Source organism: Brachionichthys hirsutus, chromosome 4, assembly GCF_040956055.1.
Source record: "Brachionichthys hirsutus isolate HB-005 chromosome 4, CSIRO-AGI_Bhir_v1, whole genome shotgun sequence".
In the NCBI taxonomy this organism is placed as follows: Eukaryota; Metazoa; Chordata; class Actinopteri; order Lophiiformes; family Brachionichthyidae; genus Brachionichthys; species Brachionichthys hirsutus.
Window position 1 is genome coordinate 9,951,089 of NC_090900.1, and position 18,878 is coordinate 9,969,966.

Genomic DNA, 18,878 nt, shown 5'->3' on the forward strand with positions numbered 1-18,878 from the left:
GCCGCTTCTCTCGGTTCCGTTCTGGCCAAGGACACGGCGTTCGTGGAAGTGGTTCTGTTCGAGTCCAGCCCGACCGGAGATTACACGACCTACACCACCGGGCTGCAGGGACGCTTCTCCCGGGCAGGGGCCACCATCAGCGCGGAGGGGGACATCGTTCAAGTACGTGCGTTCTCTCTCTCACCGGGTAACGACGAGCAGCACCGGGACGCGGCGCATCCTCTCACCCCCCCCGCGCTGACGGGAGCCGGTCCATGGCGTGTGTGTGCGGGGAGTGCGGGGAGTGCGGGGATGTTACTAAGCTTGCAGGAATATGCGGTCACAAGATGGCTCCGGTATCTCGTGGAATTCATTCACCGGGGAAACATGCAGGTCACTTTGTTGACGTCTGGAGCTCGTTACAGTTTACCGCCCCCCCCCGCCCCCCCCGGTCGGAAACACGCGCGTTTCGGAACATCCTTCCTAAATAGTTAGGAACTCTCCACCGCTTCCGGAGGAAGTTGGCGAACTTTCAACGAGCTGGATTTACGCTGCTCGCAAACGCAGCACCGCTGGGGGGGGGGGGGGGGGGGACTAAAGCTAACTTTAGTCAAGCAGCAGGCTCGTTTTTAGTTTGTAATTCACGCGCACGTCCCCGACCGCTCGTCACCGCCGCCGCCTTTTGAAGTTTACAAAGGCGAGCGCATGTAAGGAAGAGCCGCGTCATATCGATGACGTCTCTATGCGCCCCCCCCCCCCCTTCATATGATAGGGCGAGCTGGATCTGGTTGATCCAGTGAAAGACGCTCAGGGCGCCCCCTTCCTGATTTAACCTTTTATTCTAAGCATCAGACAGGGTCCAGTCAGTGACGTCATAGTCCCTGCCCTGTTATTGGTGATGGAGGGCCCAACAGCTCTCCTGCTCCCGGTCTGTGACTGGAGACCACCTTCGCACGGCCTTTACGCACCCTTGAGCTCCTATCGGTTTATTTGGATACGCTGTACCCGACAAGGTCGAGTACATTTGGATCAAGTTTTTATGGATCACTTTTCATTATACCGGTTCTGTTATTCGTGCCATGACATTTCGGTGATTCAAGATTCTTTATTGTCATTATGCTAACATAACCAAATTGGGTGAAGGCCCACGGTTTAAGGCGCACAGAAGCACATCAAGCAAAATACTAAATCTTTTAGAACGACGAGATAAGTACACCGCGATGGAAATGCCTTTGAAGGTGACAAGTCAAACTTGTCTGGTTCTAAACCTGTGAGGACTGAGCTGCAAGAGATCACCGATCTGGAAGTGTGGTGGGAGAGAGAGAGAAATACCTGTACTGGCACAAGAGATGTGAATGAACCGTCTCAAAGTGTGTTTCTGTACTTCAAGAAAGCCAAACTGCCCGAGAGGTTTTCTGCAGTCGCCTCCTCCACGATGTGCCGGATTACGTGAGGCAAAGCTTCATCTGCGTTATCTGTCTGAACGCAGCTCGACGGGTCCCGCCGCCGTCCGCCGCCTCTCTGCAGCAGCGTTTAGAAGAATCGCTCAGCAGCATCTTTTTTTGTTTTCCTTAAAAAAAAAAAAAAAAGAAACTCCCGACTCTTTCTTTGACAGAAAAATGATATGTGAGGATCAAAGCAGGGGATGCTCCGCACAAAAACAGGGCCCTGTTTCTCCGCAGAGATGGCCATTTGGCGCCACTCGGCAACCGCACAGAAATGTCGGACCTCAGCTTTACATTGCAAACCGCGTCTATTTAGGTTTGCTTTCTCTGCTAGCACGCCGTCTGACCGCTCCGAGGCGGCGTGGACTCGTCAGGCCATAATGAGGGTCCGTTTGTCCAGGATGGCGTTCCGTCTAGAATGTCTGGCAGGACGTTCAGCCAAGGAATTACGGAATCTGAAGCTGTGAATGGATGACTATCTAACGTAAAGTATCATTTCTTGAGAGAGAGAGAGAGGGGGGGGGGGTTACCGTGTGTGTACTTAATGGTCAGACCTCAGCAGGCATGGGTTCAAACACAGGAGAAACCGTGATCACTGCTCATATGCTCCCAGCCCACTTTGCTAATTCCCTAAAGCTAACACAAGCTCAGCATTGCCTTGCCACGGGCCAACAATAATAAATTCACTGAATTTGCTTCTCACTCCGCTCTCTCTAAGGGGGGGGGGGGGGGCACGGCCACCCAGATCTAGACACGGTCCCAAAGCCAGCTCTGATTTCTAGTCCAAGTCGTCATGGTAACGAATTCAGCATCGACAGGCACTTCCTTCAGATTATTTTAAGGGTCCACCTACATCAGATAATCCTGCCAAATAGTTCATTGTATTTGCCGCTTGTCCCAGATTTACTTCCTGGTAAAGACGATTGTCTGTCTGGTAAATAAACAAACGATCGGTTCCAGAAAATGTATTAAGCCACGATCAGATCACACAACCCCTGACTGAATCACCCATGTGTTGACAAAGCAACTGCGCGCCAGAATGTAAGACGCCATGTTATTCAAGTCCATCATTTGACAGTCCGCACAGCGCACCCGATTGGCGCTTGTCCGTAGCAACAGAAAGCGCCATCTGCTGCTCATCGTTGACTTTTGTCTCCTTGACGCAACATCGCACTTCCTGTCGCGAGATGAGTTGCGATGCTCGGCGTGAGCACGCATCTGCCTCTGATTTCCATCGGCCCTCCGCTGTCGGGCATGTGTGTGAGGATCCGAGGCAGAGACGTGGCAGGGGCACTGCCGGGACCAGATGGAATTCACGTGTGTCCATCGGCCAGAACAGGAGGGAATAGAAAGGACGGGGACGGGGACGTCCTCATGACTCTGGTGTCGGTGAAGTAGAAGTATGAGTGCTTTACCTTTGAACTTCATCGCCACTCAAGTGAAGTTCCTGGGAGATTTCGTGATGTGGTTCTTTGAGGCAGCCCCCCCCCCCCCCCAGCCCCATCCTGCCTGGATGTGCAGGAGGAAAGTGGTGGTTTTGAGCTAAAACAACGATGAGCTTAAATACTGGAGCTCTTACCTTCGAGCTGGCAAGACTTGTGTCGCGCTGCATTTAGACTATAATGAGAGCGTTAGTGGTTTGAGGCATCCAGCGCGCTTTCTCACCGCAGGCTGGAACCCCAAGAGGCCATAATGGGCCGGTCCCAGACAGGAGGTGCCAGGGACAAGGGCCACTCCCAAGGCAACAGAAGCAGTGCACGGACGCTGGTTGAAAAGGTTAAAAGTGCTTCTCCCGTCTTCTTTCCATTCATTGGCTTGGCGGTTGCAGCTGTATTTTAAGTGCTATCGTCTCCTAACCGCCACCCGGTGTCACTTTCATGTCCCGGCCAAAGTAATTTGAGGCTGCGTTTCTCCCCTTTTCAGAATAGAACAGACTAAACTGTTGTTTTCTTTCTCTTGCTTAACACCTCCCTCATAAACACATGGACGCAGACTCACGCACAAACCACTTGCACCCCCCCCCCCCCCCCCGATTACCAGTCTCTGTCTTGATGCATCCTGTATTGCATATGCATGTATTTAAGTGAGAGGGAGCCCCTTTGGCCTGAAGGTTTAGGGCTGTGTTCTATGTTCCTGGACCTTTCATGGATTTCACTATTTGCCTCGCTCCCCTAATATTACAGCCTATGAATAGTCACGGATTGCAATGACAGTCTCAAAGGTGCAGTCAGACATCTGAAATCCTTAAAAGGAAAATTGTAATAATTTTATGTTTGACAATGAGCTAAAAGCACTGATTTCCCCACAGCGATGATTTCGGTGTATCAATCCTAAAACTCCTCGGCGCTTCTCCAAACCTCGGATCTGACTACCCTCGTCTCCTGAACCAGCAGCCCTTGTTTTCCTCCGGCTCTTTTACACTTGTCCTCTCTTGTGTCTTTCTCTTTGAACTTGTCAGTCTTGCTTTGCAGAGCTCCACCTGGAGCAAGTGCGTGTTGCTACTGGTGGCCCCAGTAGCGGTGTTGGTTTCCACTGGGCTGGGTGGATTAGCTGGTCTTTGATGTTCCACCCACAGAGAGATAGGAGCAGTCAGAGCACCTCGTCCTCTCTTAGGGGACTCCTTTCCTCCATTCGTCTCCGGACATTCTCTTGATTGTGTGTCCGAGTTCGTGGTATTTGCCACTCCAATGATAAGGAAATTGACTTTTACGTGGGGGCGGGGCTTCTCCTTTGATGGTTGCTGTGAAAGTGCACCAGAACATCACCGGTTTTTTAGCTTTGGAAAATGAATATTTCCCCAACGGCCGTCTTTCCTGTTTATTCTTGAAACACCTTTGTAGCTAGAAGGGTTACCCCTCCCCCCCCACAGTGGAGATATGTTATCTCGGGGTTATCTCAGTGGTAAGAAAAGTGGATTCCCAAATTGTGATTCCCACACTCCTCCAGAACTATGCTACAGACTGAGAAAATTGATTCCTTCTCCAGAAAAATTCCCACTCTGATCGGGGGGGGGGACGACGACAACAAATCACTCAGAAAATGGGAAGACATCCTGGTTCCATCCTTCCCCCCCCGATCAGCTCTAATGGTTTCTTCCCCTGCCAGATGTTCCCTGTCTCACGCTCAACCGATTTTCATGCGAAGTAGTTATTGTATGGCAGACGCAGCCGATCACTTGATCTTCATGGCAGAGATAATGGCTCAAAGGAGAAAGTGTGGAGGGTTTCTCTTTCCCTTGGTGCGTCTTGGTCCGGAAAAAACCGCTGAAAGGCAGAGTTCATGTTTTCATCCACTGACACGGAGAGTCTGCAAAGCAAAGTCTATCAGGTCGAGGGTTATGAAATAACAATGCTCAGAGCGGCCCATCCAGGCGGAGGCATGCTTTGTTGTCCGCAAGGAATGTGCTGACGAACCGTGGAAGGCAACAATGCCAGCCTTCCCTTTTGTTGTGCTTTTTTTTTTTTATCCGGAAGGTAGCTGCTTTGGGAGTCAATTTCATTCTGGGAAGCACGCTTCATCTGCTTCCTTCTCCTGCCTTGTGTTCTACGTAGGCCCTTCTGTCCTCACCCCTCTTATTACTCATGTTTGCTCAAGTCAAAGGAGCCTTCATTCACCCAAGTTCTGGAAGACCGGGCTCAAAGTTTCTACTCTAGTGCATGTCGTTCAATGATTTTTAGCCTCACTTGGCTAAAAATTTCACGTTTAAAGTCAGTTCCTGCCCCTCGTCTTTGAGAAGCATGCTATGTTTGACTAACCGTTCCCATGGTCACCGCTGCTGATTTTGTTGACATGATCACTGGCGGTCTAACGCTGATGGTGGGAGGTGGTTTTTTCTTACAGGCTCTCTGTCTACGACCCTGACATTTTTCATTTTACCCCTTTTTGTTTCCTTTAATGGATCCCAACACAGCTTTGGCGAAGATCTTCTACAGGGGTGCCAGATGAGGACAAATCAGTTCCAGGTGGATATGCCGACCCCATCATGTTCATCGCTGCCATAACCTTGTTCACACTAGAGGTGTGTGTGTGTGTGTGTGTGTGTGTTTTGTAGTAATGAGGAAGGTCAGGAGTATGATAGATTGGACTTGCTTGATGAGAACAAGGTGGTTGAGCTCTTCTTTTTTTCTCGCTGTAGCTTCCCTCCCTCTTCCTAAAAAGATAAGCACTACATTTTTCTAAATGTAAAATTGGCCTTTTACTTTTTAGCCTCATGGGTGTAAGTAACAAAAATAGAATTTCGTAAGGATTGCCATCTTACCTTGAATATTTATTCACAAAGATTATCTCTGTGGAGAGAGCAGATTAGCTTCCTTAGTTGTGAGCAGAACCGGGCGATCGGACTCCAGCAGCGCATCTTGATTGCAATCAGTTCTTACCGCCGCTGAAGAGGCTTTGTTTTCACAGGCGTTGGTTTGTCTGTTCGCAAGATAACTCAAAACGTTACAGACGGAATTCTGTGAAATTTTCGGGAAATGTTGGGAATGTTACCAGGAACAGATGATAACATTTTGATGATCCAGAAGAGATCCTAGATTTTGAATCACTTTGAAAGTTTCTGTAACATTGCAGTCAATGGAGCTTTAAAATTTGTTCCACAATATCTCGGTTGATTATGACCCACGAATTTCACCGAGATCGGATCTGGAATGAGGTCAGGAAAATAAATGACCTTTTAATATTGAAAAGCCCATTTACAAAAAGGTCGGTGACGTGCGACAGATATCGCAGCTCTCCCTCACCCCCAAAAAGTCAATTGTGTCCACAAAACAAGGATTTGTCCTTGAGTGTCACAAACATGTCAAATATCGTGTCCCGTTAATGACTTAAATCCCCAACAAACAATACCATATAACTGCAGGAACTAAAATGATGGAAACCGGTCTGATGACTGTAGTTTCTGTTATGCAGTAGTCTTGTCTTCGTTGTCTTCGTTAGGTTGTTTTTGCTTTGTCAGGCAATCAGTGAAATTACTTTAAAGTGTAAAAACCAAATGGCTTTTGTTGACATTCATTATCTCCCCATAGGATGGCATTATTTTGGCAATGGCAAAGTGTCATCAATGCTACGTTGCATGTACCTACATTAGAACCCCCCGCCCTGGTCGTAAGAGTGAGCGCTTTCTGATCAAGTCACAAGTGTCACTGTCAAGCCTTTACAAATGGAGAACATTCACACAAGTGCCTTGTAGTGCAGCCGTTGGCTTTCATAAAGCCTCCCCATTCGTCCTGCCCTTCCGCTTGACCCCTATCAGCGTCCCACCACCCTGGACCCTGATCAGGGAGGGGCCTGCTGGGCTGGGTGAATACCTGCTGCGGGTGTAAACCACATGAATGTACCGCCTTCGCTGATAGGATCAGGCGAGGAAGGGAGGCCTGGGAGGGCGCAATGCGTGGCGCAGCTCCATGCGCTAACATCAAAGGCAGCATTGAAGCGGCCGGGGGGGGGGGTGAAGAGTAGAAGGGAAGAGGAGAGCATGAGGGCTGGGCCAAACTCTTCAAAGGCCTCTCTGAGTAACGCTGGCCCTGATATGTGGCCCTACAAAACTGAACAGTGATGTAATTGCAGGCCTTCGAGCTAAATCCTCAAATAAGGGTGGAGGTGTTTCCTCGCACAAGCAATCCGGAGTGTTTAGAGCACGTAGCAGGCGAAGATGTTGCAGCATTTCCTGATCTGACCATGAAATACATTTTAAAAAAAGAAAGCTGTTTTCTATATGTTTTTGACGGAGGACTTCTGACAGGAAGGTTTTGTTTTTTTTGTCCGATTTCAGCAGATAGGTTAATCCACTGGGCGTTTTCTAAAGTACACAACAGGTTGGAACAGAGTTGACTCTGCTCTTTGTAAAGTTTATACAAGGCCTGTGTGTTAGTATGCGAAGCCAAGAGGGCGTGCATGCACTTCCCTGGCAATGTGTGTTAAACCGAGCATAACCGCAGATTCTTTCAAAATACCCGCCGTGATCGTTAGGCTGATAACTCATTGACAGCCCTCGTGACAGTTGAGAGACATGCGCTGCAGGAAAAGTGTCTCCCGCGTTGAGCGAGCGCGGCAATAATTCACTGTCGCTGCTTGGGCTTGCCAAAGGTTATTTGCGTGCCTCTGATTGAAGTTCTCTTCCTCCCGCCCTTGTTTTGTGACGGCAGGTTCCTTTTGATGTCGAGTTGGCAATAAATTGCTTCACCTTTTTTATGTTTGTTTGTGTGTGTGTGTGTGTGTGTGTGGAGGTCAGTCCTTCGCTCCGTCATTGGTCAGATTCTGGAAGACCTTTCCTGCAGCGACTTATGACGACTGCAGGATGTATATGTAGACGTGTGCTCGATGAGTAACTTGGCAAACAGTCGAGTAGTGAATTGACTAACCATTGATTAGCGATCGGACATTCGCAGCCTTATGTCCACAGACCTGCGCAGTGTTCTACAGATTTAGCTTTTGGCATTCGATTGTTGTTGGTTTAATTGATCTGGTTTAAAATGTTCTAGTAAAAGCAGTTTCATGTTTGACTTGATTTGATTTTGTCCTTAGTCAGACCAGACAACATAGTAAATGTATCTCTGTTAACGAATTGCCGGTTCATGCTGTACTTCTCTCATTTTTAGCCTTTTTTTTTTGTGGCTTATTTTAAAGAGGACACAAGCAGACGTGCTATTCTTTGCTACATGCAGTTAGTCCAAACACACTTGGCTTGCTAATGATAACTTGTCCTCAGACATGTGAAAGAATCACGCTTCCCCAGAAAGCTGTTTTGAGAGACCGGACAGATCGAGTTTGGGTAGAATGGGATATGACTGAAAAAGACGGGCCAATGCAGCCCTTTGCTGCTCTGCTTGCATCCCACAGGCATGCGACAAAGTCAAATTGTCACCGCTGGAGTGGCATGCATCCCGTAGACGTTTCAAAAATAAACAGCCCGGCGATGTGACTCTGAGATGTGAATGAGAGCACAATGCCTGTCCAGAAAAAATGAATGCAGGAGGATCTTAAATCTGTATGTTTAAGACGTATCGAGCTCAGATATAGTCTCAGTCTTACTTAGCTTTCATGCTGCGAGTTAGTTAGAGGGTGACAAAAACCTCTCTGCTTGTTTCGGTGGAAAGATGCAGCGTTTGAACCCGTTTGATGTTGCCAGGAGTATCCATGGTTGCAGACTAAATGCATGTGTGTAAAAGAAACTACAAATAATTTACATCAAATGCTTGATTCCTGCAGTTGTTTTTAGTCCTGACACTAAACTTTGTAGCTGTCAGCAGTCTGCATCTGATGATCATGGCTTCAGTATGTCAATAAATGCATTGTGCTCTGATAAAGCATGCATATCGATATTGATGCTTGCTATATATATAAACAACTCCTGCCAACCAAACTCCATCTTTGGGAAAGGGATAATGAGCCCGTCCATTTGCTCCAATGACTTTCAGTAAAAATCTGTAATGGAGCCAGAGTTTATTTGACTCTTGCCTTCATGGCTTCAGACTCCTCTGACGTTTTCTCGACCACTGTTACAAATGATAACAGGTGTTCTCACCTGTTCAGATCATTCCGACTGGTTTTGGGATTGGGCTTAACCCCAGACCATCCGTGGGCCTCATTCAAAGCCATTTCCTATTCGTAGCGACCGCGTTGCATATTTTGCACAGCTTGTCTGCAAGCATGCCCTCGAGCTAAAGCTCGTGGACAGACGATTTTTTTTAAGCTACTGATGCATAAGTTTGTCATAATTATTGTTTTCCCCAACAACTGGAAGGATTCGGGATTCAAATTAGAGTGTGGGGTTGGGTTTAAAAGTTGCGGCTGTTTTCTGTTTTCAGTTGCTGCATCCTCATTTTGCATTCTTCCCCATTTAATGGACGGTGTCGGTTTCTCATGAATTTCTTAGTTGGCATGGTGCGTTTGTTCCCTGAGACGAGGTGGCGTGGGAGAAAGGTGAGGAGGCTCCCCTGGGTATACGCCGTGTCCTCTCCGCAAGCACAAAAACAACAGGGCAAACAAGGCACCTTAGGGCACCTTAGTGCACCTTAGTGCACCTTAGTGCAATCTACCTTGCAATTTCATCAGGACGATTCACAAAGCAGTGAATGCAGGTTCATTTCGTCATTCCTTCCCTCCCTTTTCGTACATTCTGTTTTCTCCTCTATTCTCTCCGCTGTGTTAAACGTGGGGAGGGGGGGTAGTTTAAATGCGAGACCACACATGCTGTGTCAATGTTTGCCAGAATAATTAGAGACAATGTGGCCCAATAACGGGAGGAGTGCAGTAACCTGAGCTCACTTTGTTCTGCCCCGCCAGCAACACAAAAGCCATTCACAGATCTGCAGGCTGCGACTGCACTCTCAGCAGGCACAGTCCCAGTTCCTCGGAAGGTCTGCCGGAAAAAGTGGCTGGTTTCTATGGAACCTGAGCCACTTCACTGCTTTGTGTTTGGCTCAGAGTGATGCTGATGTCACCCTAAAGGCCTTTTAAGTACCGCCTGTACATCCCTGCCACCGCCCCTTATAACAGCCCTGCTCGTTGTCACCCTCCTCGGTCGACCAACACATGGCCCTGTCTTCAAAGGCCCCGCTCTAACGGGAGGATTTCCGGCCACTCGGTATGCAAGGAGTGTGTGGATTCCTGACACGACTGGTAGAGCGAGACCCCGAGGTGACTGCCAGTGTAGCCAGACAACTGTTGGATTAGCTGGGACACATTTACGTTGACGCTGAGCCAATGGGAGGGAGCCTGGTCAGGAGCAGGGCGTGCCGGTCGAACGCAGGCTAATGGATTCTCTCCAGCGAAATATATTAGTTTACATTTTACACATGCCAATGCTACTTGCTTTTCAGCACGACATGCAGTGAGTACGGCAGATAAGAGAGCTTGGACTGCAGTAGTTCTACCCAAAAGGATGGGGAATTGTACAAGAGGACCCGAAGTGTAAGACTGAAATACTGTCCCGATGAATTGGAGGGACAGAAATGTGACTGAAGGCTAAAATAGGGTCTCCTAAAGGTTTCCCAAGCTGTAGCAGAATGAGCCGCTATGCTCGCATCCCAGGGTGGACCAACTGGTTTGTGTGTCCAATCTTGAAAGGGGACACTGCTAGGGGACACATACATCCCCTGGAGGTCATTGGAGTCACTGGTGCACCTGTCCCCTCTGGTCTTAGCCGTGTCAACAGCTATGATTGATTTACGTTCACTCTTGTTTTCCAGAGAAATGGCCTGTAAACAGCGAAGGAGTGGTCGGCGCCGGTGGCCGTTTGACTGCTGCCGGTCTGTTAGTGTCACTTTGTCTTGATGTCGGGGAGCCATGTTGTTACCTTGCGGAGGAAGCGTTGCAGCATGGCTTTGTAAGGACAACAGCGGTGCTCTGTGCAATGCTATTATGTTGGGGCCGTTTTTACGGAGGAACTTCATGTTGCAGGTTCGCCGTTTTTATGTCACATCCTGTTGTGAGCTGGTTTAGAAACATTCCCTGAAGGAACTTTAACTCTGGGGTCATTTGTACAACTTTTTCTACGACACAAGGGCCTCTACTTCTTTGGTCTGGGGATACACATCAGTCTTTGCTTATCACAGAGTTCTGCCTTTAATTAATTTCAGATTGTCCGTCCCTCCTTCTCATTCTCTCCCATCGTCGCGTCCTCTCCTGTCTCCTCCTTCCCTCACCATTCCTTTCCTGCTGTCTCTCACTCTCATTCCTTTACACTGGCGTGTTCGGTTCGGTTCTGTTCTCCTGCCAGCAAAATGTTCCCCCATCACAGCTTGTGTTTCCTCTTATCTACAGGCCTTTTTATCGGTGGCCGCCATACATGCCCCGAGACAAGGGGGTGGTGGTGGGCGGGGGGCGGGGAGGGGGATGATGCTATCGACAGGTGGACATTTCATCACAGAGTTGAGGCCCAATGTGGCCAAAGCAGGGCAAGACTGGAAGGGTTGGACATTGGGATGTTTAAAACTCCTTCGCTTGTTGCTGTTTGAGGTTTAAATCACTTGTAAAGGTTTTCATGCATTTGCTCCATGTGAGGCGGCAATGAAGAGCAAAACAAGTGGGGAAAAAACGGTGGATAACTCAACGCAGAGGCGCACGAAAGCTGAAAATGCTACCGCGGGTGGATATCTGGATGCTCGGGATGCCTCAGATGGCTGCTGCACACGTTTGTCTTTGTCTTTGCAGGGATGAATAGAGGCCTCTGGTGATGACAGGCGTCTCCAGGTTGGGCCCTGGTTGGCTGGCAGGCTGGGTGCTGGAGGTCGAGACTTCGCCTCTCTCAGAGGGGTAGAAGCCTGACATGATGCAGGTTGTCCTTGTTCTCTGCACAAAAGGCGCTCTGTTCTCTGCATATGATGAGCCTTTAGTTACTGTGACATGCCAGGTACAAGCATTCACACGAGGCTCGGAGTCGGGGGCGCCAGCAGTACAAACTACACCCCCCCCACCTTTGTTTGCTTGTTTTGACATGAATAACCGTCTTTCAGAAGTTGGTGTAGAGCATTATTTATCTTCATTTTAAGGGTTTTTGCTTCGTTTCACTTGAGCAAAATTTCTTAGGATGCATTTAACATATAAAATAACAAACTAATTCACTTAAAGTATTTATTATACCATTAAATATTGACAGGATTAATCCGAACTTCAGTGAAAATTTTTTAACGTTTTCTACTAGGGTGTCAGCTATCGATTATTAGAGAAATAATTGATTAAACCATCGATTCATTAATTTGATTAATTGGATAAAAATACATTAAAGTGTTTCATAATATTATTAAGAGATATATAATAAACGAAACAACATTTATTTTGAACTACACACTCATTATTAGCATTAAGATTGCACTTTAATTTCACAAGAACATTGAATGCAAATGAAAGTAAGATACGCGAGTGAAGCCACACACTGTATAAAAGATGAGTACCGTGTACAGATACAATCTAATTCTACAGGAATATTTTCTGTATCCAGTTTGGCAATAATGCATTATCAAACAGCCATTGCCATTAATATGCTGTGTTTTATCTCTACCGCCTTTTGCCCAAAACAACAATAGAGGGTTTTAGTTATATGGCGCCAGCGTATCCATGGCGTTGGCTGCTTGTATTGCTTTGACCTTGTTTCTGGCTGTTTGGATGATAAATGTTCTGGATGCTTCCTGGTTAGGTGCTGCAGCATCGCTGCAGTGCTGTTGCGATACGCCAGCTCTGTTTGACAAACGTAGCGCCGCGTTGTTGTTGTTGCTTGAAATGGTCCAAAACTTTGTGTCTTTGTCTTTGGACTCCTTCCTCCTCTTCTCCTTCGTTGTCGTTCTTCTCTCCATCTTTCTCCCCGCCGTTCGCTCTGCTCTGGCTTCCCCTCTGGTGTGGAATCGAGCGTCGCTTAAGTTCCCGGCGCCGCGCGGCAGCAGTTTTTTTGTGATTTTAATACACAACACTAATGAAACGAATCCTCGAGGCGACATAATTGAAATTGAAGCTTTTTGCTAATCGATTTAATCGCTGAATAGTTGCAGCGCTATTTTTCTGCCATCCTTTAGCTCATGAAGTTGTCAGTGATCGATGCCTTTATTGACACATATAGATGGTTTGGTTGCTTTTGAGTGTCTTTACATTTGCATGTTTTCCGATATTTGTTTTAAAGATTTTATTGATCACAGATGCTAGAAATTAGCAGCTGTGATTCCTGACTGTAGGCCGGCGCTAGGCGCTGGTTCTGGGCAGAGACGTAGCGTGCAGATGCTGACTTTTAGTTACGAGAGTGCGTCTCAGAAGAGAAAGGAGCTGGCCTGGCCGTCACAAGAGGCTTCATCGTTCCTTGTTCTGCAGCACGGCACAGCTGGCCAAGACAAACGTGTGGTAAGCACGCTGCTCGCCGGACTGTGTGACTCACGCTCTAGCATGCTAGCCACAAGCCCTGGGGACGCTAACGGACGAGGCCAACTGTGTTCTTTTTGTGTTTTGTGAATGATTAAAGAAACAGGACAAAGCTGTAAACAGTCCAGGGACTTCCACACATGAAGCACGAAGTGCAGAACCCCTCCCAGACCATTCTCATGCCCTCGCAGTTACCCCTCGCCAAGATTCACACAGCCTCTTTGATCCATGCGGTATCCTCCCAGCTGGGACGCCAGGGAATGTCCCGGTCCCTTTGAGTCTCCCAGTCCAAGTCACACATTCTTTCCTTAAGGCTCACAGGTCCCGACCTTTTAGTTGCAATGGAATTTCATATGCAAAAATGGGAAAGACTGACTAAGCTTACTCGAACACGCTTTTATTCCCTCGTAGCGCCTGTCCCTTTTGTATTCTGTCTGACATTCGTCTTCAGTGTAACATGGCAAGGCTTATTTTTGGCTTAAGCAGCGACAGTTGGAATTTCCCCGTCCCGTCCTTTTTCTCTGTCCTTGGACAATCATCACGCTGCATTTCAAAAGGGACATAGTCGAGCCTCACAGATGTCATTCTGTTCATATAAAAAACAGAGGCATGGAGTATAAATTTCACCATAGACTTATAAATTAGCTCATATCCAATTTGTTTTTTATTTTTTATAAGATGGCCTTAACTCTTTCAGTGCCATTAACGTCTAAATAAGCTTTTTTTTATAACCCAAACATTTATTGCCAACCCTGACATTGAAATCTGCCTCTTTTCAACGGCGAATAACTCCGGAACGAAAATGGTGGGAACACACTTTTTTTGACCTGATGAAGGAAGATACTTTAGTCTTTGGTGTGTGCATAGTCATAGTAAGAATATTCTGTTGGGCTTGTAAAATCAGGAAAAATGCGTGACAACTGGGGCACTCAGCCAGCTGAAAATGGCTGGCACTGAAAGAGTTAAAGAAATGGTTGTTTCTGCTACTAGTCGTGTATCACACAAATTCCCTCCAATGGCTTGAGTCCAGAGAAAGGCTCCATGACATTTTTTTTGTGACATCCTTCCTGAAGGATAAAAACTGCATTTATTTCCCCCCCAGCGTGTTTTTTTGTTTTCGGTGTTTGCCATGGCTTCCTATTTTCAGAAAATAACTGCAGTCCTCCTAGATGTGGAACCAAATGCCCCAACGTTACAATCATCTAAGTGGTTCCATGTTTTAAAAAGAATAATATTAAGGATCCCCAGGAGTTTCTAACAAACGGCGATATACAAGGACATATATGGAATTATGAGATCTATAAGGTACAACATTCGGGGGGGCTCTCAGTGATGGAACGGCCGGCCCACTCAACTGTGAAATGATCTGATCTTCAGATGCTGGCCATTGCCTTTTCAAAGTCCTGGGTAATATTGATGGCAGGAAGCGGTTGTGTGTAAGAGTGGCGTTGATGTTTAACTCTTCAGCAGCAGTTATCCCCCAGGATCCGCTGATTCCCGACCCTGAGCCATCAGCTCCACGGCTCTCCTGTCCACTTCCCTCATCTTCCCCGTGGGCTCCAACCTCACCCAGTGAGAAGAGGAACAATACTGCGTTTGTGCGTCGCTCTGCTTTGGCCTGCTGCTGAACAAATGTTTCGGAGGAGGAATCCGGGTGGCCAGCCTTGCCCATCGGCCCGGGCTGATCCCACAGTGTTCATAAACACTCTGGGCGATCAAAAGAACAATTGACCCTTTACAACAAGCTATAAGGTAATGGAATTATTTCCACACCAGATCAAGTTGAGGTCCCCCCCCCCCCCATCTCTCATGCAGGCTATTTATTTTTCTCTTGCTGCTGAAAGAGAAACGTGTATTCTTTTTCCAGGGTACAAACATATATTTCTATGAGGTTCATGGACAGACATGGCAAGTCCAGTAGTTAATGCCACTTTCCCTGTCTGTTTGTCTTACTCTTGTGGTAATATATACAGTGGGTGTCACACATTGTCTTGAATGAATTGTGTTCCTAGTGATGGCGGTCATAGTCTGTGAGTCCCACAGTGGCATGAATGAAAACCACAGGGTTGATTGGGTTGGCTATGATGGGGACTGCATGGCCAGGTCACATGGCGCTGCACCCCAGGCGTAAGTCCATGTGGCTTTGAGGTGTCTAATCAAAGGACACGCAAGAAGTGACGCAACTGGACCTCTTTTACCTGTCCTGTCTGGATCCACACCTTCTGTGCCTGCTTTTCCCACCAGCGCCTGCCAGTCTTTCTTTCAAATAAGTTTCCATCGCCTTGACGAGCCCCAATTTGGCCCAGCACCTTCCTGCCCTCATTTTTCTACCAATGGCGAGAACCACCAAATGTTTGAATTAATATGGCATCCAGATGTAAAAGATTATTTGTTTACACCACACAATTGCATGAATCTATTGCGTCCTTCAGTTGCTTTTGATACCAACTCTTTAATTCAGTGTATTGGAAATACATTTTGTAGTTCTGAATAAAACCCTCCCATTCTGCAACTCTAAGGGAGGCTTCCCATGATTGAGGTGTACACGCACACACACACGCACACACACACACACACTTTAACTCCCGCTCTTCTCCACCCAGCTGCTCTGCCAGAGTAGCAGCATGTCATTTCCCTTTTGTCCGTTGCGTTGACCTCGCAGCCCACTGGGAACACACCTCTACGGGGTCTAGCCTGTAGCTGGACGCTTGATGTGGACATTTTGGAGCAGCGGGTCCCCTTCACCCGGGCAACCAGGCCCCTTTGAGCCTCTGCCCCTCGCTGTTTGCCGAGCCACTCTTTCCTCCTCATCCAAGTCTTCCTCTTTTTCCTCTTCTCTGTGGGATTGGAAGAATGCTTGAGCGGACGGCATGATGTTTTGTGCTCGCTGCTTGGTTGTGCTGCTGGTGGACGGCTTCCTACGGTGCACCAAAGCTGCAGTCTCATTCACTTTCTCTCCCTCTTTATCTTTTACTCCCCCTCCTCCCCCCCTCCCCCCAGGGAAGGAGCTCCTGTTTGATCACATTAGGGGTGAAAGGGGGGAGATCAGTGGTGCTTTTGACATTCCCCCCCCCCCCCTTAGCTTTTGACAGTCTATGAGCTGTTGATCGGTTAGCCTGGCACCAGCGAGTGGCCTCTTTTGAATCGTTCCGTTTTCTTTTCTGTTTTCAGGCCTTTCTTCATCAGAATGTGTGGGTCGGGCTCAGCAGCACTGCTGCATCATTTCGTGTTTCACACATTTCTCTTGATTCTGCATCCTCTCCTTTGAGTGGATGTGTTGGCCAGCGTTTTAGAACGTTGGCGTTACAGCGTGCTCGTGAGTTTACGAGAGCCACGACATTCATACTTAGACTGGTGTAAATGTCGGGAATTGTGGGCATTTTTATTTTTATTTTTTAATGAACTGAATCATGGTGTGTGTGTGTAAGAAAATCACTTTGATATTGTACTTTGTGCCCTCGTCCCTTTTGATCTGCAATTTTTTATTTTGGGCATTTCAGAGAAAGCACATACTTTGGGGTATGGCAGCCTTGTATTTGTTAGAGGCTTGATTACAAAGGAGTAAAAAAGGATTAAAAAAAATAAAATGAAAGGCCTCTGGAATCTTGTTTTATTCATGCCAAATATGCTTTGCCACAATTAACCATCTACAACCACACTGGATGTCAATTGGGGTCATTTTCTACCCTCACAAAAGCTCAGGGCTTGGACCCCATGAAGCAGAAAAAAGCTGATGTAATGGGTTTAAGAAAATCTCCAAGGGGAGTCAAACCTCACCCACACAACCCCAACCACCCTGTCCTCCCCTCGCTGTCCAAAATCCCACCCACCCATATCCGCCGTCCAAACTCCTCTGAACTAGTGACCACCTTCTTTTTTTTTTTTGGCTGGAATGCAAATGCAGTCACTGTGATTCCAAAGTGCAACAGGTTTGAAGCCCGGTCTCTGTCGGGAGGAGTTTGATCTTTTTGGATTATAGTACGTGATGGGACCCAAATTAGAGCAAAAAATATCCTCCGATTCCATTTTTTTGGTGGGGGGGAAGGGGAGCAGGAGATGAAGGCAAAGGGACAAGGGAGAAAAAGGAGTGGAGGGGGGGGGTTAAAGAGAAAGAAATCCCAGCTTTGGCACACACGCATGCACGCACACACACACACACACACACACACAGAGTCTCTGTGCAGCATAAAGCACAAAAGAAACCTGTAACGCCTCCAGATTCATTCTAGTCGAGTATCAAAGACATGCTTTGCTTTAGAATAAGAGACTAGTGGGTAAGATCGGACTGAGTGAGGCAGTGAACCCAGAACCGGCTCGGTTGGGTGCTGCGAGTTAATCTCTGATAGAATCCCCCCCCCCCCCCCCTCTTCTCCACCTCCTCCTCCCTCTCTTTGGGGGATATCAGTATTACTGCGTAGCTGAATGGAGAGACTTGTCTAACCTGATCACGGGTCAGAACAAATCCAGGGAGAGTCTCTGAAAACAGAGATAGTTGTAAACCTGGCCGCCGCCGGGCGCTGCTCCTGCCTTCAGATAAAGTTAAAGCGCGTCTCGAATGAAGGCTAGTGTTGACTTCAGTTTAAATTAAACATTTGTATTTTTTCTTGAAACGTTGGTTCTACGTTTACTTGCAGAATCTCATCATCTACTCTTTGATCTTCATGTTAGGGTAATTACCGAAGTTATCTCATTGTTGTTTGTCTGTCCGTCTGTTCGCAAGATAACTCAGAAAGTTCCCAACGGCTCTTGATGGCATTTTCGAGAAATGTTGCGACTGTTACCAGGAACAGATGATCCAAACCTTGGTGATGATCCAGAAGAGATCTGGATAAAATTCTCAGTAGCATTGCAGTCAATAGAGCTTAAATGTTTCCCTCAATATATTGGTTGATTATTGAGGAATTGATATTAGAGAGTTTAAAATGCGATTTCTGTAATGCAGTATTATTTAAGGGTTGTGAGATACGTGCCTACGTTGACTGGTGATATGAGCCTCCCCACTATATCGCTGGGCCTCTCTTAAGTCTCTGCAAGCACATACAGCCGTGTATCAGTGTGTTGCTTGTTTGTTATCTTTAAAGACGCCAAAAAAAAGAACGTTTGGCAGATTGTTTTCCTCCCTTAAGGACTAAAAAACAGGAAAACTATAGCTGATTTTTCTTCCCAGGTCTTGTTTCTTCCTCGTATTATACTTGGAAACATGTCTTGTTTTTTTTCTTAGCTCCTGTATCACACATGTCTTTTATATTGCCCCCCCCCCCACACACACACACATACACATTGTCATGAAAAGGAATACACTTTTCTCACTGCTTAGTCCTATGTTTTCTTTGAAGGTCAGTCCATTTGACCCTCAACCATGAGGCTAATTGATGGTGATGAAATAAAATCTATTTTTTTTTGAAGCCCCACTCTTTGACTCCTTCCCCCTGAGCGCAGCGTGACCTTAGCCGACCGACCTGGAAGTGATGTAGGCGAGCGCTTCCTCTGGTGTAGTTGGAGACCCAATAAGTGTTTCCGAAAGAAAACAAGTTAGAGGCGGCAGGAAATCTGAAACCGGTGCTAATGCTGGCTGCTTCTCTACTGCCACCCTTCCTCTAAGCTGCGTGG

The 18,878-nt window shown here is 47.2% G+C and overlaps 1 protein-coding gene across 1 annotated transcript in view; it reads left to right on the forward strand.

Moving 5' to 3' along the window:
- Window positions 1-6: 6 nt before the first annotated feature.
- Window positions 7-18,878, forward strand: part of znrf3 (zinc and ring finger 3) — a 56,004-nt gene continuing 37,132 nt past the window's right edge. Inside the window, exon 1 of the mRNA XM_068738667.1 lies at window positions 7-162. The gene's annotated coding sequence lies outside the window, so the exon portion shown is untranslated. The remainder of the gene's footprint in view (window positions 163-18,878) is intronic.